The sequence below is a fragment of the Panulirus ornatus genome, chromosome 58 (assembly GCF_036320965.1).
Source record: "Panulirus ornatus isolate Po-2019 chromosome 58, ASM3632096v1, whole genome shotgun sequence".
Classification (NCBI taxonomy): domain Eukaryota; kingdom Metazoa; phylum Arthropoda; class Malacostraca; order Decapoda; family Palinuridae; genus Panulirus; species Panulirus ornatus.
Window position 1 is genome coordinate 35,153,441 of NC_092281.1, and position 10,198 is coordinate 35,163,638.

Below are 10,198 nucleotides of genomic sequence, written 5' to 3' on the forward strand. Positions count from 1 at the left end.
TGATAAATATTTCCCTTCAAGTTCAAGATGAACATTATTTGCGTCTCATCATTAGTCACACTGACAATATACAGGATTATCTTTACATTATCTTTGTCTTCCACTACACTAATGTGTGAGTTCCTGATATCTTCCACTACACTAATGTGTTAGTTCCTGATATCTTCCACTACACTAATGTGTGAGTTCCTGATATCTTCCACTGCACTAATGTGTGAGTTCCTGATATCTTCCACTACACTAATGTGTTAGTTCCTGATATCTTCCACTACACTAATGTGTGAGTTCCTGATATCTTCCACTACACTAATGTGTGAGTTCCTGATATCTTCCACTACACTAATGTGTGAGTTCCTGATATCTTCCACTATCACCATTAACCTCGAAGTGACCCAATGGTCCACTGCTGTATGAATACCTTTACATTCCTTTGTATAATGGAATGTTTGTAACAACACAGTAATTAATCACATATCGGAGATTTGGCACTGTATTAGCTCCACGTCTTATTCATGGGCCATCAAAGAGCTATATGTGTGTGGTCATGTTTGTCTGGATGTGGATGACCGGGGCTTCCTCTCTTATGTGAATGGCTTCTAATCTGTGTAGTCTCCTGCGATCACTACAACTAGTAATGTTTTTGATGTTATTCATTATAATCTCCCACGTTAGTCTCGTTCCATGCTTTTGTTCATGATGATGTTTGATTCCACCTTCTTGTAAGTGGAGCGAGAGTCGGTGGCTCAGGGTGCAGCTGTATTGATCACCATCTTGAACTTAAATATGAAGTCTATATAGATGCAAACTGGCAGGCAAGTCAAAAATCTAAATTCTAGACACTGGCGCCTTACAAAGGAGAAACATTTCTTCAAGGGAAGAGAAAGATGAGTAATTACATACTAATATCTTAATCATGGTACCACGTCAGTCTCTCGTTCCCTTACACAAGTCAAGTCCAGTCTCTCCTTTGCCACTCCAAACCTCCAGCCTGACCCAACAACATTGTGGTCTGCATGATGGAAGCACACATGAAATATTCACAAGAATTTCCTTCTCTACACTTGCCTCCAGAACTTTCTTTTATGCTTGTAGGTCCAAATGTTTACGCCAGCCCTTAGCACAGACACCACTGAGATCACCAGCCGGTCAAATGTATACTGTAAACACATAATGACAAAGGAAAACATACTTACGCTTACGTACATACATGCACGTATAACCTTAATGGTCAGGTCAAAGGTCAGGCCATCATAATACCTGAAGGTCGCGCCGTCGTGTTCAGCCACACAGATCTTTCAGAGCTTCATGCCTGAGTACGATACCACATTACCAGCTTCCAATATTATACTACCTTTCCCGCCACACCACACAACAGCCTCACCTTAATGTCATGCAACATCAGCATTTATATTTGGTCTCTGACGACAACCCCGCCACCACCAGCAGACCCATGCAGGCCCCCCATGTCACTTACGTCATTACAGTTTCCAGGCATTTTAGTGGCTGTTAATTACCACTCCTCTGACTCAGGCAGCTTTCTTACCTTCCTGTCTCACCCAGACGTTGTCTGCTGGTTCTCACTCCACAAACATACAACCTCTCCTTCCCAGACATAACACATCACAACACCTTACTCCCACCACTTTGATCTTTTTCTTCGTGACAATATATCTTTCTGCGGAGAGCGTTACGCGCTTGCCCTGCCTTTTGGCAAAATCTCGTTAGATGAACTCATAAGACAGAGCTCTCTCTCTCTCTCTCTCTCTCTCTCTCTCTCTCCCCAGCCAGCCACTATGAATGTAGATTGCGTGACTGAGTGAGAGCGATGAAGTTCTTGCCATATGACGGCGAGCCACTCTGCACCCCACCCACCCAGCACATATCAACTTACCTGTCGGCTGATAAAGAGAGAGAGAGAGAGAGAGAGAGAGAGAGAGAGAGAGAGAGAGAGAGAGAGAGAGAGAGAGAGAGAGAGAGAGAACCTACCTACGATTATTTACGATCACAAAAAAAATACTGAAAACAAAGGCCCCGCCGGGAATCGAACCCGGACCAACTGTTTATGAGGCAGATGTGCTAACCACTACACCACGGAGCCATTTGTCAGTGGCGGAAAAATCTCTTATATATCAACAAACGTGACTGAGGACTTAAAGAATCTGGTACAAACATAATGGTTATTGTGATAAATGATTTGTTTATGATAAATATGTATTGTGTTGCATTATAATGGTTGTTCAGAACCAAGATCTTTAAGCCTGAATCCTTAAGATTATATAAGAAATGATAAAAACGTGTTAGAAACATAAAAAATTGTGACTATAAAGAACAGAATGCATTATCATGTGGGTATCTAAGAAATAAATCCAAAACAACACGTTAGTTTAAGGCAGAAGTATCTCATATTTTACCAAAATATTTACCTCTACGTCCTTTATCTTTCATCATCATTTCTTATGTTTACTATCAAGAATGTCTTTTACTAACATAAATGATATGTTTAGGTATTTGATTAATGTTTTCCAACGACCCCTTGTATAACTCTTCGTTAGTGAAGTTCATTTCGTGTAATGGATCATGCATTACAAAGTTGTGTCTATCCAGACAAGTGTTACACGTCCCAGGTAAAGATATATTCTAGAGATAGTGTATATCTAACATATATATGTGTTTTATAAATATTTATAAAAAGTTTTCCTGAGGGACAATACCTAAGACTTTCGTATTAAAGTTGATCAGTTGTAAGTGATCAAGCATTACAAAGGTGTGTCCATTGCCACAGGTGCTACTGATCCCGGGTCAAGGTATTTCACCATCTTTGTATCTTTAACCTTTCTAGTTATACATGTTTCATCCCGGATTCCATCCTCACAATCGATGACCAATCAACTACCGCGGAGGCGTAGCACAGAAATCATTGGGCCGCAGAGGACCAATCATAAATCGCAAGCAGCAGCGGTCCACCAATAGGGAGTCGACACACAGTAGCGCTGGCCAAGTGGCTACCGGGGACACAATATGGAGGAGTGGCCACGCCCGGACACTGGCTCATCTGGGTCTATTCCTTGCTCTTCATAATCCTAAACACAATATCTTTTCATCGTAGGGAATTTATTACCTCATTAACGGAGTTACGATCTGCCTTTATTTCCGATCGTTTAAAGATAGTAAGAAGGTCGAGAGTGTGATGAGTAGGGACACAAAAATAGTCCTTCTCAGGAGGAGGGTAACAGGTCCTGAGTCTCAGCCCAGGTGATGGTGTGAACAGTATTATTATTATTACCACACATCACCAGCACACCTTTGATGGCGCTCCTACACCTTCGTATTATTATTACCACACATCACCAGCACACCTTTGATGGCGCTCCTACACCTTCGTATTATTATTACCACACATCACCAGCACACCTTTGATGGCGCTCCTACACCTTCGTATTATTATTACCACACATCACCAGCACACCTTTGATGGCGCTCCTACACCTTCGTATTATTATTACCACACATCACCAGCACACCTTTGATGACACTCCTACACCTTCGTATTATTATTACCACACATCACCAGCACACCTTTGATGGCGCTCCTACACCTTCGTATTATTATTACCACACATCACCAGCACACCTTTGATGACACTCCTACACCTTGGTGGCTGCTGCACTCCACACAGGAGCAGGGGATGATGGCACATATCTATGAATCAAAAAGGTTGTCGATGAGACTGTGCTATTTCTTCCCTTCCCTGGTCGATGATACAGCCTTTCCCCAAGGTTACTTGTCATTCCTGGTGTAACGACGTACGGGTTGAGTCCGGTAACACCTTCTGAATAATAGTATGTGACAGAGTGGAGTGACCAGGAAGAAAAGCGTGTTCTGCACCTCAATTGACTGATTATATGATAAGAATAAAGAGAATTACACACATAAATGTCACTTGCAAGGATCAAGCCAGAGATGAAGCATTGATAACTAGAAGGGTTAAGGAAACGAAAATTGTAAAATACCTTTACCCGGGATCAGTAGCACCTGTGGCAATGGACACACCTTTGTAATGCTTGATCACTTACAACTGATCAACTTTAATACGAAAGTCTTAGGTATTGTCCCTCAGGAAAACTTTTTATAAATATTTATAAAACACATATATATGTTAGATATACACTATCTCTAGAATATATCTTTACCTGGGACGTGTAACACGTGTGTGGATAGACACAACTTTGTAATGCATGATCCATTGCACTAAATTATATCTTCACTATACCCTCTTCTTCACCACACAGTTACTTCTACCATACCATCATCATTGTACTCTCTAATGTTCACTAAAAATGATTTTTATCTTCACTACATAATCATTTCATATAAACTTTACTCTTTTACAACCCTTATCTCTACTACATTCGTATATTCACTACATTCTTTCCTTCAGTACAAGCTATCTTGACAATATCCTTATCATCACTATACTCTTCCCTCACTACACTCTCATCTTAACATCATCCTTCTGTTTACCGAACTTAGCTCAAAGTCTGACTTGAACGTAGCTTTGGAAAGTTTGTGTTCCTCATTGTGTTACCTCCTTATTATCATTGTAAAGGCAATTGTCACTATTCCCTAACTAAACCCTCATCTTCACTACACTCTCATCATTATCATTACTTCTTGATGTTCAATACAAAATTTTTAACATATACAGTTATCTTCACTACAGAATAATTTTCATTGCACCTTAATCTTCATTACTCCTTGTTTCAGCTACATCCGTATCTTCCATTCATTCTTATATCTTATATTAGTTACATTTTTACAATATCTTTATGTCTTCTCTGTTCCGTCTTTTGATAAATTGAAAATGAGAGTAAAGGATTTCCAGCCTCCCTTTCCCTCCCCTTTTAGTCGCCTTGTACGACACGCAGGGAATACGTGGCAAGTATACTTTCTTCCCTATCCCCAGGGATAACAGCATCTGGTGTTCCCAGACGGTCACCCATCCAAGTACTGACCAGACCCAACGCTGCTTAACTTGACTGATCGAACAATATACATATATATATATATATATATATATATATATATATATATATATATATATATACACACACACACAAGACTGAAAACAATGAATTTCCCAAATAGAAAATGGAGGCGGCGGGGTTTGAACCCGGGTCCTCTCGCATGCCAAGCGAGCGCTCTACCACTGAGCTACGCCCCCAAGAACATATTTTGTGACATAGTATTATATGAAGTACTGAGATTACCACGGCAAAATACTGTTTGACCGACCGTTGCCGATTAGCCGGCAAAATAACCACAGGGTAAATCTCCATGTTCCTGTCGTGTTTTCCTCTCAATTTTCCACAAAGAAATGTTTTACTTTCTTATTTTCGTTGCAATAGACTGGAACTAAGCAATAGACTGGAACTAAGCAATAGACTGGAACTAAGCTGACCTGGTATGAGGTCAGAGCCCTCATTATCATCCCTGCTAACTACCGGAAGCAGATTAAGTCGTTCCACAACCGATGTCCGGCCCATGTTAACTCTGATGTGCCCAGCAGTTGGAGGAGGATCGCCAGAAGCTTCTGGAAGATTTCAAGGACGTCTTGGTGGACCTGACCCTTTCAGATAAGGTCGAAAACCTCAATTCATTGTGAAGATCTTCACTATAACGTTGGACGAACATACTGAATGTTGCACACATGTGATGCGGACAAAATGAAAAAAGATAAAGACAAAAATTATGTCTGGTGTGGGTCTCGAACCCACGACCTTGAGTGTGTGAGACTCACGCTCTACCACTGAGCTAACCAGACAATAGAAAAATACGTCTGTTTCTTCAATTTGAATTAATGAAAATCTTTGCGAGGCAGCGTTAAGAAAAGAGAGATGTCTTTGACGAAATTTACTTGTTTGGCTCCTTCTTTTGTTCTTCAGTATCGAAAGTAAACATACTGAAGGATATATATATATATATATATATATATATATATATATATATATATATATATATATATATATATATATATATATATATATATGTATGTATATATATATATTGAAAGGGATCGCAATTTTGCACGTGATCAAGTATATTCTTATGAGTTCACAGGGAAAATAAACACGATAAGTTCCCAAGTGCACTTTCGTGTAAAACTCACATCATCAGGGGAGACACAAGAGAGAAATATAACAGTCAGTTGATATACAACGAAGAAACGTAGCTAGGACGCCATATGGTAAACATGTGATTGTCCAAGACAGACAACAAGCGTATCATAAACTTATTATGTGGACAAGAAGGTGAATTGTTTACAAATTTTATCAACATTAAAGTTATCCAATTTGTATAGACCATCACTAATATTAAGATTATAATTCTTTGTGTATTCAGTAATAGAAGATTCAATTATATTTTTCGTGGTACTTGAGTTAGAGTTAAAAACTGAGATGGCATTATTAACTCTAATTCCAGTATCACGAGAAATATCATTGAATCTTCTATCATTAAATACACAAAGAATTATAAACCTTAAAGCAACATGGCGGTCAAAAATAAGCTTTAGGAATGAAGTTTATGAATGGAATATCAGTGAGACGATCCAAATGACGAATGAATGAGAGCGTAGTCAACATACAATATAAAAGGACATATTATGAATGGCAGGAGCCAGGCAAGTAACGGCCCAACTGAATGGAAGGATTTAAAAGTTCGCGTTATATGACGAATTTTGATAGATTATTCAAATTTCCATTCCAGTTATGAAACGTAATGGTTGTGTTCAGTTCTAGAGACAAAGTTTAAAGATTTGTGTTTCAAAGATGAACCACAAAGGATATCGTTAAATTAACTGACATTAAAATTTGTCAATTAAGTAAATCATTTTGTACAATAGCTGTAATTTGACAGAGTTAAAAGTTCGCAGTTTCATTACAATTCTAAATCAAAAGTTTGAGATTCAATGATGGTTTGCACAAGCTTAACGTACATTCAAGTTTTGTGTTTATATGACGTATCTTAAAGGACTCTGGTAAAATAACGCAGCTGGAAGGTTTACGTTCAAATGATGGTGTTTAAATGTTGATTGATGAATGGTAGATTTAAATGGATAGATTTTAAGTTCGCGTTTTCATGAGCGACCTTAAACCTTGTGGTTGAATGTCACAGTTTAAAGGTTGGTATGTACAATGTTGACCAGATGGCGGTAGTGTGTAGACACAGCCATACCAGGTCGTATTTATCATCATTAAAGTCACCTTCCTTACTTACTTATGGCGGCGATGAAATTCACTGGTTCTTGATTCTGCACCAATTAACCTATCAGATAATGGTACAATGTTTGCCTGGTGTTGCATATATCACGTCTGTTGTTGAAACACAAGAATGCCAGGTGACTTTGGGAGTGGATGATAATGTAAAGATCAATATAAATGTGGGAAATCTTGAACCGCCATCACCAGACACAACACATGTTTGGATGGTGTTGTTTGTTGGGTTTTACGGCCATCGACCTATGAGCAAGGTCATTAGGCCTCCAACCCTATTTGATGTATGACTGATGTCATCGTTCCTAAATACCTATTTAAAAAAGTATATATGTAATTTTCATGCAATGATGATAAAGATAAATAATAATAAATGTAAGTAGTGGAAATAAAAGATGTGTGGGTATTGGGCCGACATGGCGGCAAATACCACCCAGTGGGCACAGTATCCACGGTTGCATTTGACCCAAGACTGCGAGAAGATAGGACAGGTTAGGGACAGGCTTCCACCATGATGACATGCACACACAATAGATAGTTAGTCCGAGGTCCGCCGACTCAACACCATGACGCAGCCAACCCGGAGGATGACCACCTCCCTCCCAGGCCGACCGCCTAATGAATGAACATGTCCACCAACATGCGACCAGCCCAAGTAGGAGGAGCCGCACACCAAGCCGACTCCGCCACAGTAGAGAATCCGCGAACCACCTTACATCATCTTGATTAATTCTGTTTCTCTGATGAAGACCATCAATTTGTCAATAGTACTCGGGTTATCCCTGAGTACATTAGTGATGTTAAAGGAAATGTTTTGGTTGATGTGGTAATTTAAAAATTTTCTTCTATATTGTTCATATCTCCTGCATTTTAACAGTAGATGTTCTATTGTTGATGTCTGTTACCACTGTTGGCATACGGGTGGAAAGGTTTTGTTTATGTATGGCTGCAGGAGGGTGGTGTACGTACAGTTCATTCTGAGGCGGGCCAGCACGACCTCTTCTCTTCTGTTCTTGCGATACGAGGTCGGCCAGTCCGCCACTTCTTGCTTGTATTTCTTGTTGATGGTCAGGTTGGTCCACTGACTCTGCCACAGAAGATGGATTGATCTCTTCCCCAAGGAAAGGCAGGACCTCAGCTCCCGAGGGATCAGAACGATCTCCTCCAGTTCTGAGGTCGACTTAGCCAAGCTGTCTGCCTGCTCATTGTTGCCGTATGTATTGTAATGACCCACCAGCCAGGCACCCAGATCAAGATGATATCTTTTCCACATGAATTTAGTTTATTAATAATATTGCCCTGTAATTCACAGGACTCTGTATATTCAGAGCCTATTGCTTTAAGAGAGGAAAGAGAATCAGAAAAAATTATGGCTTTACTGTGATTTCAATCAATTATATAGTCTATGGCTCGATCAATGGCAAACAATTCAGCGCAAAATACAGATGTATGGTTCGGCAAGCGGTATCTGAGTGCACACTCCATCGACCATACACTTGCACCCACACATTCATCCGTCTTGGAGCCATCAGTGTAGAAGTGAACATAAGGTAGGTTTACACTTACGCACTTTTGTGTTACGGCCTGGTACGGCGTGGGCCGCACCAATGTCGCCCTAAAGTCGCAGCAAAGCGTGCCCATGACACTGGCGGCATCTGTTGCGGCGCGCCAAATCCGTACGGCGCCGCTCAGATTTTAAAACATTTCAAATTTTCGAGCGGTACCGTGCGGCTTGATGACGCCGCACGAAACCGTAAGCGGCGTGGCGCGGCGCCTAAACAAACCCCGCAAGAAACCGCCCGGGTCCGCACGGTTCCGCGCCACACCGTGCCACGTACGGCCTTGAGCGGCTTCATGCTATCCGTACGGGAGTGTTACGGCGTGCTGGTACGGCGTCTTGCGGCGCCCGTGCGAGAGTGTTACAACGTCTTCATACATGATTCATACATCTTGCGGGGCATGCGGCGTGCGTGCGGGGTCCGTGCGGGGTCCGTGCGGCGCCTTCCTAGGGGATTGTAGGGAAAGTTACCGCGTGCCGCCTGGGGAGGTGTACAAAAGGGTCCGGACAGAAAACGGGGCATCATTCGTGCTCTGACAGCCAGACGACACACTTTACCAGCCACTCTCGCTCCACTTTACCACCCAGATGCCTCGTAGGAAGACCACCCCTATGCCTACCCAGGGGTCCCAGGCCACCCAGGACACCCAGCCTGCAGAACCGGAGGAGAGGTCTGAACCCGTGGAAGAGCTGCCCCCTGAGGTCAGCCTATCCAACATCGAGTACCAGGACATCGCAGGCCTGAGTGGTATCGTGCAGTCCAAGAAACGATACCGCCCCAGCAAGAAGGAAATTTCATACTACAAGTTCACACAAGAGCAGAAGGAGCAGATCGCCGAATTCAAGGAGCACCCTACTTTATACGACAAGCGGGACAAACAATGGTCGAATCCAAGGGCGAAGGAGGAACTATGGAGGGAACTGGCACGGGAATTCGAAAATTGCACCTTCCAGCAAGTACGCAAGTATTTCGAGGCACGGCGAACCGACTTCGGAAAAATAGAGCAGAAGGAGAACAAGAGCGGGGCGGCAGCACGACAACGGACAACACGGGAGGATGAAGTTATGTCAATGTGGGGATTCCTGGGTGGTCACATCACCCACGAACCGACAATACCAAGCGAGCGGTTCTCACCTGCACCTGACGTCGCCACACCAACAATGGAAATAGGCGGAGGAGAATCATCCAGTGGTGACATGTCGGGCCTCTCTGTAACTTCGATTCAGCGGAGGAAGCGAGGAGGACCGAGAGAGGGGAGCGACGTGTTGGCACACCTGATTCGGCTGAAGAAGCAATCCACTCGCAACTCAGCAGAATTATGGATCGAATGAACCAACTGATACCTGAAGGGCAAAGCAAGAAACAGC

At 42.1% G+C, this 10,198-nt stretch overlaps 2 non-coding genes across 2 annotated transcripts; both read right to left on the reverse strand.

Annotated features, from left to right (window-relative positions):
* Nucleotides 1-2,026: 2,026 nt before the first annotated feature.
* Nucleotides 2,027-2,098, reverse strand: TRNAM-CAU (transfer RNA methionine (anticodon CAU)). Its single transcript has one exon. It is a non-coding gene; the product is annotated as a tRNA-Met (tRNA).
* A 3,652-nt stretch (nucleotides 2,099-5,750) lies between these two features.
* TRNAV-CAC (transfer RNA valine (anticodon CAC)) lies at nucleotides 5,751-5,822 on the reverse strand. The gene has a single exon. It is a non-coding gene; the product is annotated as a tRNA-Val (tRNA).
* Between the last annotated feature and the right edge of the window lie 4,376 nt (nucleotides 5,823-10,198).